The sequence below is a fragment of the Phalaenopsis equestris genome, unplaced genomic scaffold, assembly GCF_001263595.1.
Source record: "Phalaenopsis equestris unplaced genomic scaffold, ASM126359v1 Scaffold000196, whole genome shotgun sequence".
NCBI classification, from domain to species: domain Eukaryota; kingdom Viridiplantae; phylum Streptophyta; class Magnoliopsida; order Asparagales; family Orchidaceae; genus Phalaenopsis; species Phalaenopsis equestris.
The window spans coordinates 517,247-524,223 of NW_018164638.1; positions in this window are offsets into that span (position 1 = coordinate 517,247).

Consider the following 6,977-nt stretch of genomic DNA (forward strand, 5'->3'; position numbering starts at 1 on the left):
ACCTGACGAGGAAAAAAAAAAAAAATAGAGTATTAAGGGGGCAATTAAGATAACATATTTAAAATAATAAAAAATATTAAAAAAATAAAAGCAGTTGTATTTTTTTGTAGGAAAAGTTATAATAATAATAATTTTAATTGTTTTTATAGTACAGAAAAATTATCTTATAATTTTTTATATAAATATTTATCACTTTTAATAAATTATCCTTTTTTATTATAGATTTATTTATTTTATTTATACTTGTATTAAATGCTCTTGGATTTTAGTTTCAAGGTTACTTACACACCAAAACTTTAATTTTTATATATATGACTCATTTGCTATGCATGGCAACGTCTATTTATATTTTAAGAATTAAAACGGTAATATTTTTTATGTGATATGAAAAAAATTAGGTGATATAAATGTTAAAAGTAAAATTTAGGTATTAGTTATATAAATACAAAAAAAATGAAGTGAAATATGAAAAATCACGAAAAAATATATATATTATTATTATTATTTTTTCGTAGGAAGGAGCATTATTCAGCTCCCTACATGTTAAACATTAAAAGTAGTACAAAAAGTTCCAATGGAGGGGTTCCCTTACAAAAGGAGGGTGACCAATCCTCAAAAAAAGCCTACCTGAGTGTACTACAACTAAATAAAGAGAAAATGGGAGAAACCCCAGAAAACTAAAGCTCTTTCAGTTGAGTAGGCTTGAATCTGAGGTGAGGAGTCTCCAACTTATCACCATGCAGCAGGAGGGCAAGAGGGGTGGGAGGCCTTGTATCAACTGAAATGGAGTTAGCATAAATTCTTTGTCAGGCAAGCCAATTTGCAGGTTGGTTTTCTTCTCTGTAAATGATAGACATGTGAACTGTGAACTTCTTGATATATATATATAACCCATACTTAGATCAATTGTTCAAGCATCTGCTTGTCAGTTGTAAGTTCCCTTTGGTTTGGGATTCGATTCCCCCGAGCGTAGGGTGTGGTACTTGAATTATAGGTGTATGAAGGATAGCCTAGACTCGTATCATAACCTCCGACCATTCCTAAAAGAAAGATATATATGTGTGTGTATATATATATATAACCCGCCTACCTCTCAAAATCTATCAAATCATATCAACAAAATAATTTGCTTCTTCAATGAGGTATGATTATTTCGGCTAGTTATTGAAGCTAAAAATTCTTTCTGATAACCCGACAAAACTAATGAGATTACAACTGAAAACTTTTTTATGCTCAATATTTAAAAAAAATGATAATTACTCCTTATGTGCATGAATTTAAGACAATTATTTCTTGATATTTGTTTTTTTACATTTAATCTAGTTTGAGTTATCACCAGAGAATTCAGACCCGAATAGATGTCTGATTAGTATAACTAAAAAAATCTCTCATCTGGAATGAGCAAACAACCATCACGACTCAACGCCAAACACGAAGAAGCTCATCTCTAAACTCGACATAGAAAAAACCGTAGAAGCGGTTCCCCGCTCAATAGAGAGAAGTTTCATGAAGGTTATGATACAAATCACCCGAGTAGTGAGTCTCGATGGTCAACCCCACAAAGACAACGACACGACAAGCTTTAAACCTGGCAAAAGGTGTGGTCAGATCGGGACAATAAAATGATCAAGCAACTAAAACATGGGCATCTCAAGGCTTGAGTTGAACAATAAATACAAACAAAAAACGATCAATGATCTTTCCAAAGATCCAAGCTATCAATCGACACCAACATTCAACACCAAGCAATTATTGCAAACAAAAAGCTAAATTGAAGTAAAATTCTAAAGAAAATGTGAAAAATACATAAACTTTTACTCTATTTACGTATTACAAAACATCTTTTTAATGATAAAAATATAGTCTAAGTGACAGATGGAGCCAATTGAGCTAACTAAACGTCTCCTCAACTAGTTGAAGATCAGCTAGCCACGAGATGTCAAAATCAAATGAGTTTAAATATCATATTATTGTAATTGCCTTTTTTTTACTTATCATAGCTTTGTCTCCAAGAAGTACGAGACTCGGGGACTCTTATGTATGTCCAAAAATTATCCACACAAATCTTGATGAGATATGATGACAAAAAAGACAGGTAAGTTTGATGCTAAGCAAAAGAAAGTAAGGCTCATCGCAACCTGACAAGCTCAGTCTGGCGACTACGGCTTAGTGACCGCAGCCTAGCAGCCACACTCTGGCTGGCGACAAAATTTGGTAGATAAAATAACCAAAGTTACTTGTACTGCCCTTTTTTAAGTGTGGGTAAAGTTGTACTTTTATCTTTAATCCCTTATATCTTCTATAAATAAGAGACTACAACATGTATTAGAGGTTGTTGGTTCCCCTATATTATAGCCCAAATATTCAGTGAAACAAATGGGTATGATAACCTCGAGAACACGCTCTTTCGTTCCTACTGGCCATGTTTTGTTGTTCTCTCTTTCTCTCTCCCAATCAAATATGCACTGTTTCTTATGTGTGCTCTACCATACAAGTCTAGATTCAACACATACAAAACACTTTTTAAATGTATAAATAAAAAGGTGTAGCTTACAATTAAAAACAAGCAAAATGCTATTTTTTATGCGATATTAAAGATTTGCTTCTCATAAAAAAATATGCACTAAGAAAATTAAAAGTGTTCAACAACTGGGAATATCATAATCCAAGATTCAATCATTTCTATATGGGTTTCAATTGTAACAAACTTAAGAATATTTCTATCTAGGACTCTAGCACATGTCTCAATGCATTCAATTAAAATTTTTCAAAATTAAACATTGACTTATGCAAACCTTAATTTAAGTAAATTTATAATCTAGCATCTTAGTAATTCAAATCAATCATATTAAAAGAAGAGATACTGATTTTCTTGAGCTCACTTAGACTATGATTCTTATCATAGTCATATGTAATTTTTGAAGTTATGCATCTTAAAATTTAATACAAGTGTATAAGATAAATATAATGCATACATTTTAGAATAGTGAATTGGAATATAATGTGCGAGCATTTAAATATACTGCACACATAATGCAGCAAATGTCTAAATATAATGTATGTGTATTAAAACAATACTATTGTTGAATTCTAAATTGTGTTTCTGAAAAACACACTTTGAGAGTTAGAGCTGAGAGGAGAGAAGAAAGACCTGGAGTCAAGAGAGTGAAAAGTTCCTTTATTTATCTCTGACCTTCTACTTATAAGGATTTAAAGTTACAGTTACAAAAAGAATGAATCAATTATAATAACCATCCAAATAATTAAATTTCATTAAATGAGAATAACATTATAATACAAAGAAATACAATGTCTATCGACGGTCAGATGCTGTCATGAAAAACGACGACAAAAAAAATGAAAAAATCGGATTGAAAAATTGTAAACCAGAAAATAACACACAGATTTATGTGGTTCGGCTAATTTGTCTACATCCACCGAGCTGCAGAGGATTTTATTACTTTTAGAATTACACCTTCAAACGCCTCGACGTTGACACAGAAACTTTGTTTCTCTTTATCTCTTCATTTCTCTGCCTTATATCTCAAGAAGAGTTGGCTTAACACTTATGCCAAAACCAAAAAAGACTATTTAAAGAAAACGAGAAAGAGGTAGGTAAGTTACATGCTCCATATATTTAACAATTCTTCTACTTGAAGATTGAGACAACGACTGCATCACCTACAGACTGCATCATCTGTTGGCTATACCGAACTTTTTCTTCAAACATGATATTCTCCACTTTCCTCCACCCCTGCAACTCATGGCTCCTGTCTTCACGCTGGAAGACCAATTAAAGTTGAGCACAACTTCAGTTTCTCAAAAGTAACACCCTTAGTTGACATATCATCGCCAATGTAGCCTTGTACCTCAAAGCTCTTTTCATCAGCCAGTCATACCTTAGATCTATGGCTAATTCAAGCACATGTCTCAGTGTATTTTTTATCCAGTCATCTAAGCTTATTTCATTGATAATCATACCAAAGGTGGCTGATGGAAAAACCTGTGAATCCAGTATCCAATCATCAACAGAACATTGAACCGTCAGCAATAGTGCATCATGTATTTCATTAGTTATCGCATTTGTGCTATCATTCTCTTTCTTTTTAAGATTCCTGCAGTTCATTTTTATGTACTCAGTCTTGTCACAATTCCAGCAAGTTGTCTGCTGATCAGACTTTGATTTCAATCTTTCTCTGTTTGAGTTCCTGTCTTGGAATCTCCCACTGGAATCAACAATGAGTGTCGACTTCGAACCTGAGGTCTCGCCAAAATCTTTCCTGTGCACCTCCTCGGTCAAAATCAAATCACGAATAACATCATATTACAGTATGGATTTACCTATAGAACTGCTAGTTGCCATCCTTATGGCTTCCAAGCTTTTTGACAATGATGCTAACAATATCAGCCGCCGTATCTCATCATCAAAATTAATTTCAACATACGATAATTGATTTGTGATAATATTAAAATCATTCATGTATAGAGCAACATACACACATTCTTTCATCTTCAGGTTGAATAACTTTTTCATCAGGTGCATCTTGTTATTTACCGATGACTTTTCATACATACCTGATCAAGCCGCCTTTAGTCCTCTCATTGATGACGTTGTGGGCAACAAATCTTCACAAGGTTAATCGTATAACCCCCAGAACCTGTCGATCCAACAAATTCAATTCCACCCCGTCCATCTTTTCCAGCTTCTTTCACATAAACGAAAAATGAAGTTTCTTCCCAAAGAGGTAGTCTTCTATCTGCATTCTCGAGCAACCAAAATCGTGCCATTAAATTTTTCGATTCCTGATGCCGTCACTTCATCTATGGCATCGTTCCTCATCATATTTGAACCGGGGCTCTGATACCAATTGCTATGAAAAACAACGACAACAAAGTAAAAATAGCTTATTGAAAAATTACAAACAAAAAAAATAATACACAGATTTATGTGATTTTGCTAATTTGCTCGCATCCACGGAGCTGCGGGGGATTTTATTACTTCGAGAAATTACACCGTCGAGCGCCTCAACGTTTATAAGAAAACTTCGTTTCTCTTTCTCTTAGCTCTCAAGAGGGCTTGACTTAGCACTTATGATAGACCAAAATAGGCTATTTAAAGAAAACATGAGAGACGTAGGTGATGTGAGGTAGGTAAGTTACAGACTCCATATATTTAACAAGATGCTTCGGTGTAGTTGGTCATGTCGGTCGTCCGAATCGATCGATTTCAACTAAAAGACCAGTTGACCGATCAAAGGAAATTGTTCTATTCTAGCTAGAGATCTGTCAGTCGATAATATGTAAGTTGAAAGATTTCCCCGGTCGAAAGCTTTTATCGTTCGATTCCGTTATAAAGTCAATAGACTTCTTAGCCAGTCGATTTCCTATTATTTAGCCCAAAACTTTAATCGCCTGAGTCTCCATTCTTGGCCTCTCGATTTCTTTGAGATTTGTGTTGACATTTTTGTAGTATACAAATATGCATGTATTAAAATATTTTAAGCATAAATTGCATGTATTTGAAAATATTGTGCATGCATTTTGATACAATGTGTATATTCTAATAGAATGTAAGTGTGTGTATTCAAATATAACATGCATATTTGAAAAATATTGTATGTCGAATTAAATATGATATGTGTTTTTAAATATGATTTATGTTTATTATGTTGGAGTTGAGTTGTACAAGGTTAGCTATTGAGGGAATTTGTTTGACTCATATTTTTTATATTTTAATAGTTATTTGGGAGAGTCACCACAACACATAAAAAAAATAGTTATATTAAAGATCATCAAATTAAGCTTAAAATATCATATAAACAACACATATATATTATAATTCTCATGCGGGCATTCTAAATATTTGGCTCTGTGAACATAATGTATAATAAAAGTATAGGTTGTATCATACAAGATCATAGGGGTTGTAATTTATTGGTATGAGGAAGACACACATAATATATATAAAGACAACGATAATTTTAGATGTATTGGCTAGGATTATGAAGATGTCAACAAGTATACAAGTGTATGCTAGAAATAGACACATACAACTTATTAGCATGCAGACCAAGGGAAGCATATCATATATTGATATTTTGAAGTTGTGTGGCAAGCATGCAGTCATATCAAGAAAGTAAAGACATGCATGAGAATTGAAGGCATGATGGAATAGGGTGATGAAGGAATGCACTTTCCATATATTAATGCAATCATCATTAAAGAGAGAGTGGGAACATGATAAGAGTGATTTATAAGCTGTGTTAACTGTGTTGCCAACATGATAAGAGTGAGCAACCATTGATGTGATTACTGAAAAGAAATATACGAGCTATGATTTGATCATTCATACTCCTAGCTTACCCAACTTCATGCGCACAACAACAAATGGTGATAGGTGCCTTGTTATATGCTTGAAGTTGGGCAACAAAATGGCTTATTAAGGAAGTTGCTCATTGCCATCATCTACATTGCTCACCATTAGCACCATTGCCACTCATTATCATTGTTAGTCATTATTTTTAGCTATTGTTGCCCGTTGCAACCTCTGTGGTCGATCATCAACACTCATCATTGTATCCCCTTTACTCATGTCAAATGTTGCCACCCATTGCCCACTAGTTGTTGCTGTCTATAACAACCCGTAACCACTTCCCTAGACCACTTATTATCACTCAAATATATTCTTGTGATCTTATCCATCATAATAAAAATCACTAAAAATCACAACATTTAAGTTAAAATAAAATAAAGCGTCGCGTACTCATATCAGTTGGTCAGGCCTCTGCTTGTCGATTTTCACAAATATGGGATGTGATATTCAAATTCTTAGGCGCATGTGGGTGGAGACTCCTACATAAAAAAAAAAAGACAAATGAAATTACGCTCAAACTATTTAAGCACCTCACAGCGAGGAACGCGTTGGTGGTAATCGCCGCTCACCTCCTCCCCTTCTCCCACGTATGTCCAAAAATATC